The sequence below is a fragment of the Elgaria multicarinata genome, chromosome 3, assembly GCF_023053635.1.
Source record: "Elgaria multicarinata webbii isolate HBS135686 ecotype San Diego chromosome 3, rElgMul1.1.pri, whole genome shotgun sequence".
In the NCBI taxonomy this organism is placed as follows: Eukaryota; Metazoa; Chordata; class Lepidosauria; order Squamata; family Anguidae; genus Elgaria; species Elgaria multicarinata.
Window position 1 is genome coordinate 168446662 of NC_086173.1, and position 20344 is coordinate 168467005.

At 44.3% G+C, this 20344-nt stretch overlaps 2 protein-coding genes across 2 annotated transcripts in view; one reads left to right on the top strand and one right to left on the bottom strand.

Moving 5' to 3' along the window:
- The window catches only part of LOC134396281 (zinc finger protein 420-like), a 918719-nt gene that overhangs the window by 552460 nt on the left and 345915 nt on the right, over nt 1-20344 (bottom strand). The window lies entirely within an intron of this gene.
- LOC134396311 (zinc finger protein 345-like) overlaps nt 1-20344 on the top strand; it is a 190452-nt gene that overhangs the window by 137236 nt on the left and 32872 nt on the right. The window lies entirely within an intron of this gene.

The following is a 20344-nucleotide window of genomic DNA, read 5'->3' on the forward strand; positions in this document are numbered from 1 at the left end:
TTGACCCCAGGACAATCCTGGGATAAACCTTAGGTCTACCTATGGCCTAACTCTCCCGGCTTCTCCTTCAAGCTGTTTGCAAGACGATATTGCATAAAAGAAACTGCTGTTGTGAACTATGGGCTAATTACCTTGTTTGCCTAATTGCTTTGCATGTATTTTGAATATGTGTATTGGTTGTAGATTTCCTTACACAGTTGCAGCCTTTGTTGTTGTTGAAATGCTCTGACTTTATAGTTACGTTGCTGTTTTTCATATTTGAGGGAAAAGAAGGGGTGTAGTGTTGGTGAGAGGCCTATTCCTTGAGCCAGGCCAGGATTTCTGAATGACCTGCATTAACTACTGATAATCCATCCCAGGTTTTGTACCAGATTGGCAACGCACAGGCCAGTCTGCCTGTGGTTGCCTGCAAATATTTATATTGTATTTTATATTATGGTTTTATACTGTTGTTTTATACTTTGAATGTTTTTAATTTTTGTGAACCGCCCAGAGAGCTCCGGCTATTGGGCGGTATAGAAATGTAATTAATAAAATAAATAAATAAATAAATAAATAAAATACTAAAATAGGAAAGGAGGACAGGGCTCCTGTATCTTTAACAGTTGTATAGAAAAGGGAATTTCAGCAGGTGTCATTTGCATGCACGCAGCACTGGGTGAAATTCCCTCTTCATCACCACAGTTAAAGCTGCATTTAAATCTGGTCACAGTATAGCTGCAGTATAGTTCCTGCAGCTTTAACTGTTGTGATGAAGAGGGAATTTCACCCGGTGCTGCATGCATAACGATGAGACCTGCTGAAATTCCCTTTTCTATACAACTGCTAAAGATGCAGGAGCCCTGCCCTCTTTTCCGCATGGTGATTCTAACTAAAATAAATGACCTCAATGCTACATTTGAGTCTGGATTGAGGGGAATGATCCCAGAGTTGGACGATGGCCTGCGATTTGCTGTGCTCATGCAGGAAAAATAGAGAGTAGTACCTGCCGGGGCTGCAAGCTTTGATGCTTCAGCCTGCCTCTTTCACCCACCATAGCGTGACCATATGAAAAGGAGGGCAGGGCTCCTGTATCTTCAACAGTTGAATTGAAAAGGAAATTTCAGCTGGTGTCATTTGTATATAGGGAGAACCTGGTGAAATTTCTTGTTCATTACAACAGTTAAAGCTGCAGGTGCCATGCCCTCTTTTAAATCTGGTCACTCTAGTATAGCTCCTGCAGCTTTAACTGCTGTGATGAAGAGGGAATTTCACCAGGTTCTCCATATATACAAATGATACCTGCTGAAATTCCCTTTTCTAGGCAACTGTTAAAGATACAGGAGCCCTGTCCTCCTTTTCATATGGTCACCCTAACCCACCATCCACATTCTGCCTGTGGCTGCCTGCAAAGAAGGAATACTAAAATAGGGTGACCCTATAGAAAGGAGGAAAGGGCTCCTGTATCTTTAGCAGTTGTATAGAAAAGGGAATTTCAGCAGGAGTTATTTGTATATATGGAGAACCTGGTGAAATTCCCTCTTCATCATCACAGTTAAAGCTGCAGGAGCCCTGCCGTCTTGACCAGATACAAAAGAGGGCAGGGCTCCTGGAGCTTTAACTGTTGTGTTGAAGAGGGAATTTCACCCGGTGCTGCATGCATAACGATGAGACCTGCTGAAATACCCTTTTCTATACAACTGCTAAAGATGCAGGAGCCCTGCCTTCTTTTCCGCATGGTCATTCTAACTAAAATAAATGACCTCAATGCTACATTTGAGTCCGGACTGAGGATAATGATCCCTGAGTTGGACAATGGCCTGCGATTTGCTGTGCTCATGCAGGAAAACTAGAGAGTAGTACCTGCCGTGGCTGCAACCTTCGATGTCCCAGCCTGCCTCTTCCACCCACCATCCACATCCGCTTTGGTTGAGATGAATAGGCAGCATCTAAGGCATGGGCCACGGCTTGGACACTGTTGTACGTACTGTAGCTGTCTTGTGACAGGGCTCTCTCAATCTCCTCCTGGGGTGGTGTCTCCAATTTCTCCTTCTCTATGCATCTTTCCCAGCCTTTCAAGGACAAGGCATCCTTTGAAGGCAAATAATGGAAGGCCTTCTCCCAAAACAGGTCCAGAGTAGAGGACAATGGTATATAGTAGTCATCTTTTGTCTTTTGGGGGGGTCTTCATTACAAAAGACAAGGATCCATGAAAGTACACGAATCCCTCAAAGATATATGACAGGTAGTGGTTGATGTCCTGAAAAGCCGTTGTGACCCAGACTTTTGTACCAATGTCATGTGAAACAATGAATGGAACAATTGGGGAGCAACAGTCTCTGTAGTAAAGAAATACAGTGACTTGTGTACTCCAGACTTTCGGAAAGAACGATTCCCATGAAGGTCTTTGCGGCACTCGTCTTGAGAAGGCCACACAAATCCCACTGCTGATCATCAGGGGTGTGATGGCTCTCACGAACCTCTCTCCGTTGTCATTGTCTGGAGCAAAGAGTCCGACCCACGTCCAGCCAAAATACAGAAGCAGTTGGACAACCCCCGGGTACTGGGTTTCTTCCTTTGGGACCGTCCGGTAGATAAAAGGGAACCGAGTTTTGTCATTAAGGACATGAGCAGCAAAGCCAAAACTGATCTAGTGTGGGAAGAAAAAGACCAGTGTTTTGTTTTATTTTCAGAATGAAGTTCAGATACTAATCAATCTGAAATTATTAGTAACTAACCAAATGCCCATCCTTCTGAAGGGTCTGTGATGTATGCAGTGGGTAGGAGAGGAGACAAAATATCTCAAAGACTTTTGGTAGTCTAGCTCTTCTTTGTGGGATCCCTGTGGGATCCTTGTCAGTGGGGGCCAGGACATCCCAGACAGTGTCCAAGGCAGCTTTCTTTCCCGTAGGAGTTAACAGGTACCTTTCGCTTAATCAAAAGAATCCTCTTGGTGATTCCACAAGCTTTGAGATAGGGTGTGGCAGTTTCAACCCCTATTCCCTAAGCCTCAAAGACCAGCATGTCCCCTGGCTCAGGGTTAGGGTGACCATATGAAAAGGAGGACAAGGCTCCTGTATCTTTAACAGTTGCATAGAAAAGGGAATTTGTATATATGGAGAACCTGGTGAAATTCCCTCTTCCTTTTCAATACAACTGTTAAAAATACAGGAGCCCTGTCCTCCTTTTCACATGGTCACCCTACTCAGGGTGAGTTGGAAGTAAGGGGAGGTGATAGTGTAGTTTGCCGGGTTGTTGTTCAGCATTTGCAACCTCTCATCCCTGCCTACGCTGCTGGGAGGTGGGGCAACCCTCTTCCTCTCTTCCCACTAGAACTTGAGGGAGGCCCTCCTTTATCACCAGCGGTGGTGACCAGGATGGTCCCAGCACTTGTTCCTTGAGGTTGTTGACCTTGCTCCTGACATACCTGTGGGATCTTATAGATTCCTGACATGGTTGAAATATGGACAGAGATGTCTGATTCAGCCCCTTCCAGAATGGCCAGCAGGTGATCTTTTCCTCCGCAGCTGTAGTTGGGAACACTGTTTGCTCCATGAGTAAGCAGGTCTAGCACGGCTTTGGAAGTCAGTCTTGAATGAAAATGGGTCTCATAGAGGTTGTAGCCCAGGGTGATGTTGGGTAAGAGCCCGGGATTCTGGTTGATCTCCTGAAGAGCAAACATGAAGGACACGATGTGCCACTGTTTTGTACCTCTTACACTGCAGATGAATATGGGAAAATGTTTTTTAGAACTATGGTGTGTGGTTATGTGCTGTCTATCTACGTGCATTTATGCAAGTGGTTTTGCACTTTGTATCATTTATTTTAATAGGGTTTTTTTTTTATCAATGTGAACCACCCAGAGAGCTTTGGCTATCGAGCATTGCAGAGCATAATGAATGAAGTGAAATGAGGATGATAAGGAGGAGGAGGAGGCAGGGCTGGAGCTACCATAGAGGCCACTCAGGTGGCCGCCCAGAGCGCCAAGGTAAGGGGGCCGCTGAATGCTGCACCCGGAAGTGGCTCTCCCAGAGCGGCTCTGAGAGGGTGGCTTCCGGGCACACCGTTCCGAAGCCGCCCGCCCCAGCGTTCTGGCTTCGCTTCGGCTGGGCGCCAAAGCGAAGCCAGAACGCTGGGGTAGGTGGGCGGGTGGGCGGCTTCAGAACAGCGTGCCTGGAAGTCACTCTCCCAGAGCGGCTTCCAGCCGGGCGTGCCATTCCAAAGCTGCCCCCAGCTCCCCCCACTCCAGCGTCCTGGCTTTACTTCGGCTGGGTGGGTGAGATGGCGCCCCGTGCCCAGGTACGCTGGGGTGAGGGTAGGTGGGTGAAAGCAGCTCACCTGCCTAGGGCGCAAAATAATCTGGCACCAGCCCTGGGAGGAGGAGGCGAAGGAGGAGGATAAGGATAAGATGTGTCACACTCTCATGCACCACTCAATGAAAATACAGTATTATGTTCTTTTGTTTACACATCTAGAGGGCTTGGGGTTATGGTGAACAGCTCAACACAAATGTTGACAGAGAGGTTCATCCCACGTACACTTTTGTTCTGGTTTGCCCTCGAATTATCCCATTTCGGTTATATAGTGCTTATATAGCATATGAAAACTTGTAAACTTACACCTATGCTGTAGCACATTGAGGTTCACTCACACATTTTGTTATTCCCCCCCCCGATCTTCTTTGTACTTCTTCCTACCATTTATTGGTTGTTTGAAGTGGGGACAACTCCCCCTTGGACAACAGGGATTCGGATTTGCTTCTCTTGTTACTGAATACCAAAGCAGAACATTAGGTAAGACTGCAGTCAACTCTTTTGCATGCTTACTCAGTAAATAAATCCCATTGAGTTCAACGGAATGCATTGTGAACAGCCCAGAGAGCTTTGGCTATTGGGCGGTATAGAAATGTAATAAATAAATAAATAAATAAATAAATAAATTTCCAAATTAGAGCCCCTCGGATTGCAGTCTTAATTTTTGCAACTTTAAAAAGGAAAAAGAAATAGGGTGGGTCGGTGGGGTAGGGGAGCGAAGTGAGGTAGGAAGTGGCCATCTCAACTCCCAGTGTACGGAGGAGGAGACTTCAAATGCAGCGCCAGGACCTCCAATGACAGAGAAAATGAGAGGGAAATCACAGTTAGTGAGAGGATTAAGCCATCCTTTCCCATGTGGGGGCTCCCAATAAAAACTAGACTCCCCCACTGTTAAAAAAAAAGAAAAGAAAAAGGTGGGGAGATGCAGGTTCCCCCCCATGGAGAACGTTTCCATCTCTGCTTCCCCGTTTGTGTCTCCTGCCATCCCCCACTCAGCTTCACACGCTCAAAGGAATGGAAGTATGACCTGTGTCCTTCCCCCACCAACTCCCATTCAAACAAGAACAAGAGCAATACATGTTTTTAGGGGACAAATCTATAACAGAGGAGACACACAGCCTGTGTCTGTGATGTTGGGAGGAGCCCCACCCCCATGGAGAGCAAGGAGGGGGTAGTTGTGGCGTTACACCCCACAAGTCAATTCCAAATGTATGTCTGTGGTTTGTAAGTCTGTGGTTTTTAGAATGTTGGCCTGAGTGGGCGGAGTTAGAATGTCTTGGGAGGGGGAGGAGTGATATATAAGGGAAGGACTGAGGGGATTGAGAGAACTTTTTTGGGGGGGGGCTTGTTAGGTACTCTTAGAGTCTGTAGTGCTCTCTGTTATGGTACTTAAGTTCTGGGAAATTTGAGGGTCAGTGTAAAGAGTAGTGTCTTTAGAGTGTGGTGTGCACGTAGTGGATGTATATACTGATAATACTGATAATAAAGAAAGTTCAAGAGTGATTGTGTGAGAAAAAGGAAAGCGCGTATGTGAATGAGTGAAAGGGTTGGATGAAAGGTTTCAAAAAGGTTTTTAAATGTTGTTATTTGAAACAAAGCTTATGAACTTTTAAAAATAAATTTTGATTGTTTCTTTTAAAACTTCCACAAAAATCCCACGTGTCTGTTTGGCATTTATCATCTTAAGTTTACACATTTAACACCCACTCTGACAATCATTCACCTCAGCAGATATAACTCACAGCGCATTATTATATATATTAAAATCCTTCTCCAATTTAATATTTTGGAGGAAGGTGGTTTTTATCCCTTGCCTCAGGCGTATCAAGCGGTGGTGCTTGGCTTGAGCAGGGAGTAGCCTCGGCCGGGTCTGGTGTTCAGAGCCTGTGTCCTGGCAGTAGTGGGATGGGGCAAAGTAGGATGGAAAAGGACACACACACACACACACACACAGATTCAGAAGCAGCCAAAGGACTTCACTTGAAACTGACAAGACATTTGGGTGAAACTGACCAGCCTTGTCTTGCTTTGAAGAGCGCTCTTACAGACTTATGGAATATGTTCCTTTGCAGTGGAAAATGGTTAAAAACACACACTTGTGTGTAGTTGGTGGGGTAAGAAGGCACCACTGTGCAGGCGAGGATTGAGAGACTAGCTCTGGTGCCAATACAAATGATTAAAATCTTTAATAATTCTTGTCTGTGTCTAGAATGCTTGACGTTTCGGATTAGAAATAATCCTTCAGGAGCTGACGCTGAAAACCTTATTCTTATATTTTAAATATTTTCTGGAGCCTTTTTCCTTTCTGAGCGTTCTGCTGAACTGCCTCTAATCAAAGAGTTCTGGCTCGTTTCTTCAACTTTGCCTCCACCCAGCGTTAAGAAAGCCCAAGAAAGCCACCCCCGCACCCCAGCTGCTATGTCAAATTTGAGAGCACGGATGAGAGGTGGCAGAAGTTGGGAGTATGTTCCTTTGCAGCTGTAGGAAATGAAGGGGTTAATTGAACTCTAATCTGCCCTTTGTGCTTTCTGTAGACCCTGCAAGAGGAAGTAGCTGACTCACACATTCCAGAGAGATGTGGAATGGCAGGGAAGGGGGATGGGACTAGGTAAAGGTATCCTGTTTAGAAATGTATCCCACTCCTCTCGTACACAGGTTGTGTAAATGTATCCCACTCCCCTTTTTCTTTGTGTATCCCACCCCCCTTCATCCCACTCCCCTTTTTCATTGTCAGCTGACCCTATGTGAATAAAAGTGGTGTGCAAGCTCCGATCGGGGTCCGACCCTATTCGAGTTGCACCTCAGTATACTGATACGTGGTGTCCTCTGCAGTGTTTTCTACGCTCGTCTTTTGTACCTAAGGTCAGGGACAAGAACCTGCCATATTTCTAACACAGTGGAAAATGGTTAAAAACACACACAGGTCTAAAGAGACACACCTTCTTTTCCTCCCTCGCTGTCCTCTCTGCTTGATTTGTATGAAAAAGAAAGTACACCCTCTTGGAATTGTATGATTTTACATATCAGGACATAATAACAATCGTCTGTTCCTTAGCAGGTCTAAAAATTAGGTAAATACAACCTCAGATGAACAACAACACATGACATATTGCACCGTGCCATGATTTATTTAACAGAAATAAAGCCAAAATGGAGAAGCCATGTGTGAAAAAGTAAGTACACCTTATGATTCAATAGCTTGTAAAACCACCTTTAGCAGCAATAACTTGAAGTAATTGTTTTCTGTATGACTTTATCAGTCTCTCACATCATTGGAGAGGAATTTTGGCCCGGTCTTCTTTACAACGTTGCTTCAGTTGCACGATTCCAGAGGAAGTTGCTGCAGCAGCATCTGTCACGAAAGGCCCCAATGTGCACCCCCTGCATGAAATCCGCTGCATAGATTGGATTCTGTTTGTTTCCTCTAGAATGGCTACAACTCAAATACACCCAAACTAGATTTGCTACCTGATAAAATGACATTATGGTGGGGACGGAGGGGGGAGCCATGTGATGGCATCTGCATTTGGAAGCCCCCTGCCCTCAAGAATGTTAGCAGAACTCAGGCTACAGGTCACTGACCTATGGCTAAAGGGTTAACAAACACCTACAGGGTGGGAGGGGATTGCTATAATGCTTGTCTTGCTACTTCCTGTCTCCTCCCTCCTCCTTCTTCCTTCTAATCTGCTGTTTACCCACCTGCATGGTGTGCTGCCCACGATGGGGGAACCAAGCCATCCCATCGTAGGATATAAGTTAAATGTTGCTAAGTAAAGTTTTCTTTCAAACCACCTGGAGTGTTTCTATTGTCTGTATGCGTGGCTACTCACAGGGAGCTGATTCGGTGGACAACAAAGAAAGCCATTCTGGCTTCAGCCTGTGCCTTCTCACAGGGTTGAAAAGCAAAGAGGGTTTGCTAAACAACTGGGCATGTTTAGCCTGGAGAAGAGAAGATTGAGGGGAGACATGAGAGCACTCTTCAAATACTTCAAAGGTTGTCACGCAGAGGAGGGCCAGGATCTCTTCTCAATCCTCGCAGAGTGCAAGACACAGAATAACGAGCTCAAGTTAAAGGAAGCCAGATTCCAACTGGACATCAGGAAAAACTTCCTGACTGTTAGAACAGTACGACAATGGAACCAGTGACCTAGGGAGGTTGTGGGCTCTCCCACACTAGAGGCCTTCAAGAGGCAGCTGGACAAGCATCTGTCAGGGATGCTTTAGGGTGGATTCCTGCATTGAGCAGGGGGTTGGACTCGATGGCCTTATAGGCCCCTTCCAGCTCTACTATCCTATGATTCTTCTTTTGGTTGAAATTCTGTAAGGGAACCTTAAATTTCCGGTCATATGTCCTCATCTTGAAATAAGGATTGTCTCCATGTTAATGGCACTCCTAATTCTCCTTCAAAAGCCACAACAAAGGAAAGGAGGGAGACCAGGCATACCAGGAGACATATAGGGGGGGTCTCCAGGAACTGGGGGAAATCACAAGGAAGGTGGAGGAGCATTAAACCTTGATAAGACGTCTTGACTTACGCCTGAAATCCGGTGAGAGGGGGTTTGGAAAAGACGTATGGGTGTTGTTGTAAAGCATATTGTGCAGATAGGACTCAGCCAATGAACTGATCTCCTGACCGGTAATAATTTTTTTATTCATATTGATCTATGGAGTGATTCAAGGGGCATTTCGCCTCCTGCATCCCACAGGCTCCACGGGGCAGAAATAGCAGCAGCAGCAGCAGCAATTTCATTCTGGATCTGTGGTTTGGCACCACCTCCCTTCTGACTGCTCCTCTAGACTCCAAATCAGCAGGAATAATTTTTAAAAACTTGCAAAACTGAGGCTGAGGCATCTTTACAAATACAGCTCTGGCCTCAGACCTGAAGGGGTGTTCTATGAAACTTCACGCAGAGACACCATCCTCTGAACAGCCTGCCTGAAATCCCAAATTCTCAGTGGCGCCAGAGATTTTATGCATGGAACATTTCAGTCGAGTCCAAAAAGTTACGTCATGTTTTCCGGGGTCTCGATGTTTTTCTTCTCGGTCTCAAAGGCAAATCTCTGGGGGAAAAACCTCTTGAGATTTGGTCAGAATACTAATAAATGACTATGGTTTTCAAAATCCTAAGAGGAAGAAATATTGCCTGTAAAACTTTTGGCGCAGGGGGAGAGCAGGAGAAAAAACATGTTTGTGAGAACTGACTGGGAGCTTCAGGTCAAGTAGGGGCAACAGGTGAGCTTGGTCTGACTTTTACCTGCCAAAACACCTTTGTTAGAGCCAGGATCAAGACAAAATTTATTTATTTATTTATTACATTTCTATACCGCCCAATAGCCGGAGCTCTCTGGGTGGTTCACAAAAATTAAAAACAATCAAAGTATAAAAGAACAGTATAAAACCATAGTACAAAATACAATATAAAAGCTCAACCAGATTAAAACTGCAGCAATGCAAAATTACAAATTTAAAACACCAAGTTAAAATGTATTTATAGACTGTTAAAATACTGGGAGAATAAAAAGGTCTTCACCTGGCGTCTAAAAGCATATAATGTAGGTGCCAAGCGAACCTCCTTAGGGAGCTCATTCCACAGCCGGGGTGCCACAGCAGAGAAGGCCCTCCTCCTGATAGCCACCTGCCTCACTTCCTTTGGCAGGGGCTCACGGAGAAGGACCCCTGAGGATGACCTTAGGGTCTGGGCAGGTACATATGGGAAGAGGCCACTGCAACCACACCACCACACACACAAGACTTTTGGCTATATTGAATCTGAATGAGGATAAATCACACCGTTTTTACTAGTGAACATCATGAGCACATGAATCTCTTCCTTCGACTGGGGGTGATACTTTGGAGGCCCCAAAGGCCTGCAGAGGCCCAGATCTTTGCCCACCAGTCCTGCCATAGCAGTGCCAGGGCATGAGAAGACCCTACATGGGCTCTGTTAACTACAACCCACCCACCCAAAACTAGGATAGGCTGACCATATGAAAAGGAGGACAGGGTTCCTGTATCTTTAACAGTTGTATTGAAAAGGAAATTTCAGCTATTTGTATACATGGAGAGCCTGGTGAAATTCCCTCTTCATCACATCAGTTAAAGCTGCAGGTGCCCTGCCCTCTTTTAAATCTGGTCACTCTAGTATAGCTCCTGCACCTTTAACTGTTGTTATGAAGAGGGAATTTCACTAGGTTCTCCATATATACAAATGACACCTGCTGAAAATCCGTTTTCTATACAACTGTTAAAGATACAGGAGCCCTGTCCTCCTTTTCATAGGGTCACCCTAAACTAGGATATACTATGGAATTCTCTGCCTAAAAATTTAGTGATGGCCACTGCAACCACACCACCACACACACAAGACTTTGACGCACACACCTCCCTCAGGCTAAGCACCACCACTTCCATACCTGAGGAAGGGGCAAATATATATATATATATATATATATATATATATATATATATATATACTTTCCCTTATAGCAGGGGGAAAAGGTAAGGAGATTTGGAAAAGGCTTTTCTGTGAATATAGCAGGCTGAAGGTTTAATGTAATGTGTATATCTATTAACTAATAGAGCAGGAGACTTTACGGCTTTATGATAGCAAAATAAAAAAATGTTTATTGTTATTTACAGTTCTTGATTCCTTCAAATTCTATTCAACTCCTGCCTATTCTTAAGAATACTGGTAGAAACAAATCTAATAATAACAATCCTTAGTCCCTATGATCTTATTTTCACTCTCTCCTCACACAACTCTTGACAAGAAATCACTCAGCTAAACACATCAACCCTCCAAACCCTATCACCCACGAACCCCTCAGCTCCCCCATATATAAACTCCTCCCCCTTTCCACAGCATCACTAGCCACACCCACTCAGTCCAACATTCCATACTCTCTAGACATACTCACACAGACATACCTAAGGGAATAGGAATGTGGGTAACGCCACAGCCACCAATTTGGATGGCTTTAAAAGAGGATTAGAAAGGGGAACACATAACTATCAGTGGCTAATATTTATGGTAACATTATGGTATCCGAGGCTGCATGCTCCTGAATGCTGGTCAATGGGGTGCAAGTGAGAATGGGCTGCTATCTTCATGCCCTGCTTCCCATTGACATCTGATTAAGTGCTCTGGCAAGCAGCTCTACAGTGAAGGCTCTTAACCCCAAAGCCTGCTGAGCCCCACCCAAAGCTCAGCTGCAGTAATCAGAGCCCCCTGTTCAGAGGCCTACTCCTGAGAAGTCACTTTCTTCTGAGGAGTCCGTCTATGCAAGTCAGTGCTTCATCTCACAAGGGCCATACTAGCCTGCCACTTGAGGTGATGAGGCTTCTGTTATTATTATTATTATTATTATTATTATTATTATTATTATTATTTATTTATATAGCACCATCAATGTACATGGTGCTGTACAGATTACACAGTATATAGCAAGACCCTGCCGCATAGGCTTACAATCTAATAAAGTTGTAGTAAACAATAAGGAGGGAAAGAGAATGCAAACAGGCACAGGGAAGTGTAAACAGGCACCGGGTAGGGTGAGGCTAACAGTATAGAGTCAGAACAAACTCAACATTTAAAAGCTATAGGGAAAAGAAAAGTTTTTAGCTGAGTTTTAAAAGCTGTGATTGAGCCTCTACTTCATAGGCCATGTCTTCCTCCTGTCAGAGATGGACTGGAAACATCTCCTTGTCTTTAAACAGAAGAAAGGCCCACAATGCCCAGGACTTGCTGGTCTGTGGACAGTATCTGGTCTGGGTTCTCCTGTGACTTGGGGTGGGTGGGTTCCAGCTCCTCCTCTTCCTCTTCCTGTGAGCCCATGAGCGTTTCCAAGGTGCTTCCCCATTTCCATTCCAGGACAGAAAAGTGGAGGTAACAAGTAAACCGCCCAGAGAGCTTCGGCTATTGGGCGGTATAAAAATGTAATAAATAAATAAATAAATAAAATAAAGCTGACCCCAATTTCAGATTAACTTTCCCCACACCTCAGTAGGGAGCCCCTGCCCGCCTTCCTCCATTGAAGTGGTTCACATGACACGACAACCCATGGTGGCTTTTCACCCTCGTTTGTTTCTTGGTGGCTTGTTGCATTGTCTCAATTTTTCCTTCTTTTAAGCCCCTACTTTTTGGGGTGGGATGCAAATTTTAACACGAAAACAGGAGGGGCAAGGCTGAAATCGACCCTCCTAAATTGGCATGGTCCCAAATTGGGGCCATGCAGGCTTACCCAGAGGCAAGTCAACCATGCATATGTGCATAGCTGTGCTACAAGGAGGTACTTTGTTCATCCCTGGTAGCAAGAAACAGCCAAAAAGGCTTTAAAAATGTGTTAAAGAATAGGGCTGTGCACCTACTCCCCCGATTCGCCTCGGAGTCCAATTCGGAGCCCCCGAAGCAGCCCCGATTCACCTACTTGAATTTTCTTTTGTGTATTCTGAAGCTAACACATCCCTGAGGCCCTTCAGACAAGAAACACGGAAAGTAGGCTGCCTGCAATACACACGTTAACTGGCTGGGAGCAATATGCCAGTTTTGTGAACCGCCCAGAGAGCTTCGGCTATTGGGCGGTATAAAAATGCAATAAATAAATAAATAAATAAATAAATGCCTCAGAAGTTGATTCAAACCAGCCCTGCAAGGTGGGACCAGGCAGGTAATATTGGAGAAGTGTGCCAATGCTCAGGCAGGCAGGCAGCTATGTGGGCATGAGTAAGTGAGCCAAGGATTGTCTTGATTCAAAGCCAGAAACACAAACCAGCTGCCATAGGCTTGTGGGGTTGACCCACCCAGCCCATCTACATCTCCCAGGCACCAGGAAGGCAGAGAGGCAGGCTGTCTCAGAGAGGATGGTGGAAAGCCAACAAAACTAGCCCTGCGAGGCAGGCACAGTGATTGGAAGCATAGTCAGTGAGAGATGCTTTGGCATCCCCTAAATAGGAGGCTAGGAAGAAGATAGTTTCAGGGTCCTTCAGAGTTAACTTACTCCATGGTAAGCACAGCCAATAACAACAACAACAACAACAACAACAACACAACCCATGCTAAACAGATAAAATTACTCAGAGAATTCTTCCACACTAAAAACACGCCCATCCATAAAGCCATAGTAAAAGCAGATAAAAACCGCACCCCACTCAACCTAGCCCTACAAAATGAAGACCAAACACGACCACTCTCACTCACGGAGAAAAAAAGAAAAACGGGCACAAAAAGCACTCCATGGGAAGCACTAAAACATGATTTGTAGGAATTATTTTTTAAGAATACACTGTCATTTTTAAAGATAAAGAGAGGAAACTTAGCACCATGATAGCTCCTAAATAAAGCTTTAGGCATGCCAAGGTTGAAGCATATTGGTTCATCCCTTGTTTTTTTTGGGGGGGAGGGGGATTTTTAAAGTTCAAACTCAAACCTCATTGGGGTCTAGCACCTTGAAAAGTAACCAAGGGCTTTGCTAGACCTGCCAGGATAAGCCGGCAGGGAGGCGGGGTGATGGCGCGCTGACGTTAGCGTGCGCCGCCTCGGCTTCCAGACGTGGGACGCGCAGGGACTTCGGGATCCCTGCAGCGTCCGCCATTTTTTTTTTTTTTTTTAGTTTAAAGGGACTCCGGACCAGTAAGTTCGTTTTTTAAAAAACCCCGAAGCCCCCCCTCCCTGTCCCCGGCCTTACCCTGGCAGCGCCGCTCGCCTGCTTGCTCGGGTGGCGGCGCCCAGCGCTTGCCCGGGCAATGCCCCGCCATGCCAGGCCTTGCCCTGGCAGCGCCACTCGCTTGGTTGTTTGGGTGGCGGTGCCCGGCGCTTGCCCAGGCAATGCCCCGCCATGCCAGGCCTTGCCCTGGCAGCGCTGTTCGCCTGCTTGCTTAGGCAGCAGCACCCGGCACTCTCTCTCTCATCCACCCTCCCCCCTTGCCATCCTTCCCCCTGCCCCTCTTCCCCCCCCCCCCGCCCAATGGGCACAGTGCTCGTATGAGCGCTGTGCCAGGTCCGCAAAAAGCCATGGACCTTCCTAGATGTATCGCAGCTCCGGCCTGAGGCCGGGGCTGCGAAAAAGGCGCGCCATAAGCGACTTCGCTTATGGCGTGTTAGAGGAGGCCTCAGTGCGGCCAGGGCCCAGATTCCCCTGTGCGTCATCTGGACGCACAGCAGGGAAACCGGGTCTCAAGGCACGCTAAGGCCTCGTCTAGGAACGCCCCATGTTTCCAAAAAAAGGAATGAAATTACAGATACAGTCATGAAAATTAGCACCATGGTAGGGCTTCGGTAGGGCTTCAGCCATTCCAAGTTTGAAGCAGATTAGTTCAACCCTTGTTTTGTGATGGAATTTTACAAATGTGTGCTTTATTGTGTACTGCTTATGCACAACACACAGCAGAGACACACACACAAAGTAGAGGGCAGTGAGAGACTCAACAAGACAGAACTCAGGATGATATGATGATGATGATGATGTACTTACAGTTCAGTAACTCAACTCTGAAGGAAGGAACCAAAAGGGATCTTCTCCCTAGCCTCTTTGATTAAGGGGATGCTTTGCAATTATTGTCTCTTTCTCGCTCATGGTGTTTTTTCTAGAGACATGACAGGCATTGCCAAGTCATGCTGTGCTTTACAGATTCAGGAGTTTCCTGACAATTAAGCATGTTTTAATTATGACTGCTTTCTGGATGGTGTTGTGGATGTATTTTGATAGGCCCAGTTTATGAAGTTTTTCTGTATAGTTTTTTGATGTGATGCCAGTGACTGATGTGACTAATGAAATAATAGTGACCTTTTCCTGTTGCCATAGTTCTTTGACTTCCATGGCCAGTGGTGTATATTTTTCTCTCTTTTCCTCTTCCTTTTCAACAACATTTTTGTCATTCGGTATTGCTATGTCGATGAGGTATGTGTGCTTTTCTTTTTTGTCTATGACTGTTATGTCTGGTGGGTTGCAAGGTATTGTTTTGTCAATATTAATTGCTCTGTCCCACATATTTAGCTTGAGGGGTTTTTCAGAGACCATAATCCACAAACTAATTTTTTAAGACCAGAATAATCGGCTGCTGTTCCCTCTCTCTCTCTCTCTCTCTCTCTCTCTCTCTCTCTCTCTCTCTCTCTCTGGTTTTTTTTTTTTTTTTTTGGAAGATTGTAATAGTTTTATTTATGCATTACACATTATAATCTAATATTGAAGATAATAAAAAATGTGTACAGCCAGTAAGAAAAAATAGATAACAATAGATAACACATAAACTAGAAAATTAAATAAATCTACGTAACTATCTTACAAAATATTACAATATCAGAACATGGAAAAACTTTTATACTTACTGATATGAAGTTTGCATCTTAATTTCATAAAAGAAATGAAAGCTATTATTAAATTTTCCAAAGGTTTGTTTGCCATCCCTCAGTCTTAGGAATTCTATTAGTTTTGTCACTTCTGCAGCCTCCTAAACTTTCATTAACCGCCCTGGAAATGAAGGAATGCAGTTGCTTCTTCAATTTGGGGCTATCAGAATTCTTGAAGTGGGTAACAACTCCAAAATATACTTTTTGATCCCAAGCAAGCTGCTCTAAACAACCTAAGAGAATTATCAGGGGATCAAAGGGACTTCACGCTGGACCGTGTTCAGAGGAGGGCAACAAGGCTATTTATTTATTTATTGCATTTATATACCGCCCTATAGACAAAGCTCTCTGGGCGGTTTACAAAAAAAGGATGATCAGTATTCTGGAAACAAAGCCCTATGAGGAGAAACCGAAAGAACTGGGCATGTTTAGCCTGGAGAAGAGTGAGGGGAAACATGATAGCTCTCTTCAAATACATAAAAGGATGTCACACAGAGGAGGGCCAGGATCTCTTCTCGATCCTCCCAGAGTGCAGAACACAGAATAACGGGCTGAAGTTACAGGAAGCCAGATTCCGGCTAGACATCAGGAAAATCTTCCTGACTGTCAGAGTGGCACGACAATGGAACCAATGACCTAGGGAGGTCGTGGGCTCTCCCACACTAGGGGCCTTCAGGGATGCTTTAAGGCGGATTCCTGCGTTGAGCATGGGGTTGGACTCGATGGCCTTATAGACCCCTTGTAACTCAACTATTCCATGATTCTACATAACTGTACCATCAGTGAGATGGTAATACATACATCCCTCCAAAAAAAAAAAGTTGCAGTCTTGGGCAACTGCACCAAATATGCTCAAAATCAGCTTTTTAGAGATCAGTACCTCCAGCACACACTTGGTATCAACATACATTTTAAACAACATGCAGTGAGTCAAGTACCGTCGATACATGATTCTGATATTAACGCAGGATGCTAAATCTGAGCCTTGAGTACATTTTCCCCCATACATAATCTGCAATTGGGTGCTATTTTCTGTCTTGGTCTGATGAGCCACAGAAACACCTGTTCAGGTAAATGGAGTGGAAATATTTGACCTGTCTCCTGTTACTATCAAATAATTCCTTACCATTATTCTTTCCTCCTCTTCCTGACCCATCACAATAATCACGTAGGCAGAGAAGAGGCATAAATAGGAGGGTAAAGAGAGACATGATAAAGGTGTATAAAAGTGTGGTGTGGAGAATGTGGACAGGGAGACATTTTTCTCCCACTCTCAAAATACTAGAACCCAAAGGGGTCATCCCATGAAGCTGATTGGTGGGAGGTTCAGTACACAAAACAGGAAATACTTCTTCATACGGTGCACAGTTAAACTATGGAACTCACTACCACAAGATGTAGTGATGGCCACCAATCTGGATGGCTTTAAAAAGTGGTTGGACAAATCCCTGGAGGCGAAGGCTATCCATGGCTACTAGCCCTGATGGTTGTGTGCTATCTCCAGTATCAGAGGCAGCAAGCCTGTGTGCACCAGTTGCTGGGGAACATGGGTGGGAGGGTGCTGTTGCACCATGTCCTGCTTTGTTGGTCCCTGGTCGACAGCTGGTTGCCCCCTGTGTGAACAGAGTGCTGGACTGGATGGACCCTTGGTCTGATCCAGCGTGGAATGAATGAATGAAGCTTTATTAAATAAGTCTTCCGACCGTTTCAAAAATCAAAAATCGCATCATCATTAAAAGCAGACAAGCCTTAATTAAAATTCACAGTTTAAAATTATAAAACAATGTACAATTCTTATATATTATTTCTGACTAACAATTAATTAAAAAAAAACCTTGTGTGTAACGACCTTTAATAAAATCTATTTATTAGGCCAATTTTCTAATTCTTTTTCTCTTATATTGGCTGCTTCAAGAGCAAAAACGCCAACGCTCTGGGTCACATAATAACTAGAACCACGTTATTATTATTATTATTTATTTATTTATTTATTTATTTATATAGCGCCATCAATGTACATGGTGCTGTACAGAGTAAAACAATAAAATAGCAAAACCCTGCCGCATAGGCTTACATTCTGATAAAATCATAATAAAACAATAAGAAGGGGAAGAGAATGCAACAAACAGGCACAGGGTAGAGTAAAACTAACAGTATAAAAGTCAGAACAAAATCAAGTTTTAAAAGCTTTAGGAAAAAGAAAAGTTTTTAGCTGAGCTTTAAAAGCTGCGATTGAACTTGTAGTTCTCAAATGTTCTGGAAGAGCGTTCCAGGCGTAAGGGGCAGCGGAAGAAAATGGACGAAGCCGAGCAAGGGAAGTAGAGACCCTTGGGCAGGTGAGAAACATGGCATTAGAGGAGCGAAGAGCACGGGGCAATAGTGTGAGATGAGAGAGGAAAGATAGGAAGGAGCTAGACAGTGAAAAGCTTTGTAGGTCAACAGGAGAAGTTCATATTGGATTCTGAAGTGAATTGGAAACCAATGAAGAGATTTCAGAAGTGGAGTAACATGGTCAGAGCGGCGAGCCAAGAAGATGATCTTAGCAGCAGAGTGGTGAACAGAAACCAACGGACTGATGTGAGAAGAAGGAAGGCCAGTGAGAAGAAGGTTGCAGTAGTCCAACCGAGAAATAACCAATGCATGAACAAGAGTCTTGGCAGAAGAGACAGACAAAAATGATTGAATCCTGGCAATATTATACAGGAAAAAACGACAGGATTTAGCTTCTGCCTCAATATGAGGAATAAAGGAGAGCGAGGAGTCAAATATAAAGCCAAGACTACGAGCTTCCTTGACTGGAGTAAGTGTAACATCATTGACAGTAAGAGAGAATGAGAGATGAGGAGAAGGTTTAGGAGGAAAAACAAGCAATTCAGTCTTTGCCATATTAAGTTTCAAACAACGATGAAGAAAGGACAATTTATCCTTCGCTGTCCAATTTCTCATGCGGATTAAAAACACAGATAGGTAGCATTCTCTACATTTTGAATATAAGCAACATTCAAGTAGATAATGAGCAAGGTCTTCAATTTCAAAATTGCCACATCTGCATAGTCTATCTTTCGTTGGAATCTGCCCTGTAACATCGTTGTATCCATCAGCTCGAAACGAAGCCAAGTAAAAACTACTCGATGGACTCGTTTCATATCAAAGGACAGATATTTTTCTTCTTTAAAGTGGAATTTAGATCTGGCTAGCCATTTCATGGCCCTTGAATTTGACACTGCAGCTATATCATTCCAACTTCTAATATCTGAAATCCTACATTTAACAGCATTTGTTATGTTAGAATTAGAAATGCTGATTGCCGGCAGACTAAAACCATAACTTGGTAATATCTTTGTAAATTTATAAAGCCAGGAAGTTTCCAAGGTTTTAGCCATCTGCTCGAGAATCAGTGGATTCCTGCATTGAGCAGGGGGTTGGACTCGATGGCCTTGTAGGCCCCTTCCAACTCTGCTATTCTATGATTCTATAACAGAGAAGACACTTCTTTGGGAGCCTGGCCTCATTCATCGAAACTAACTTAAACCAATAATTGAATGTATTTGATCTAAAACTTCCATGATACCAAATTCTGATCTAAGCACATGTGCTGGACAGGTTAAAGCAACCCCTAAAATCATACGTAAAAAACGGTTTTGGACCCTTTCTATTTCCCTACTATTAAAAGAACCCCAGATTTCAGCCCCATAAATTTGTACCGGCAACACTTTAGCTTTGTACACATTAATAACTGGCAAGAGAGAACCAGGGTGTCTATAATTCATGAGCCTGTTCAAGGATTTGATCCAGCATGGGTCTTCTTACGTTCTTATGTTCTCTTCCACTGCTGAAAAGACTTTTGCCAGTGATAATTATGGTGGTGGATGTACTTCACAGGTATGCACCATATTCAGCGAACTTCCTCAGAACACAATTTTGCCTGCCCTAAAATCATAGCCATGTTCCAAAGACAAAAGCTGGAGTTGATAGTCCGAAGCAGCATGAGTGAAGGATGCCTACTCTAACTTTGGGGAAAGGATAGAGAATCGTAATCTTAACCCCTTCTGATTTGATGTAGACATTTCAGCCATAGGAGGGACATTTGTATTGACTTGCCGTCTTGTGAGGTCTCTGATGCTTAGTAAGAACTCCAAGCATTTAAATCATTTCTCTTCTGTTTAGGTTCTCTGATGTTTGTGTGTTGACTGAATCCTCTTCTACACTCTATGCAATTACGTGTTTCCCCCCTATGTGAATTATTTAATACTCTCTGCACTGTGTTTTCTAAAAAAACATATGGTTTGCTCATTGTGTGGATTCTTTCCCGTGTAGAAACGAGAAGGATCTTGGAATTGTTGTAGATCGCAAGCCGAATATGAGCCAACAGTGCGATATGGCTGCAAGAAAGGCAAACGCTATTTTGGTCTGCATTAATAGAAGTAGAGCTTCCAAATCACGGGAGGTACTGGTTCCTCTCTATTCGGCCCTGGTTAGGCCTCATCTAGAGTATTGCGTCCAGTTCTGGGCTCCACAATTCAAGAAGGATGCAGACAAGCTGGAGCATGTACAGAGGAGGGCAACCAGGGTGATCAGGGGTCTGGAAACAAAGCCCTATGAAGAGAGACTGAAAGAACTGGGCCTGTTTAGCCTGGAGAAGAGAAGATTGAGGGGAGACAGGATAGCACTCTTCAAAGACTTAAAAGGTTGTCACACAGAGGAGA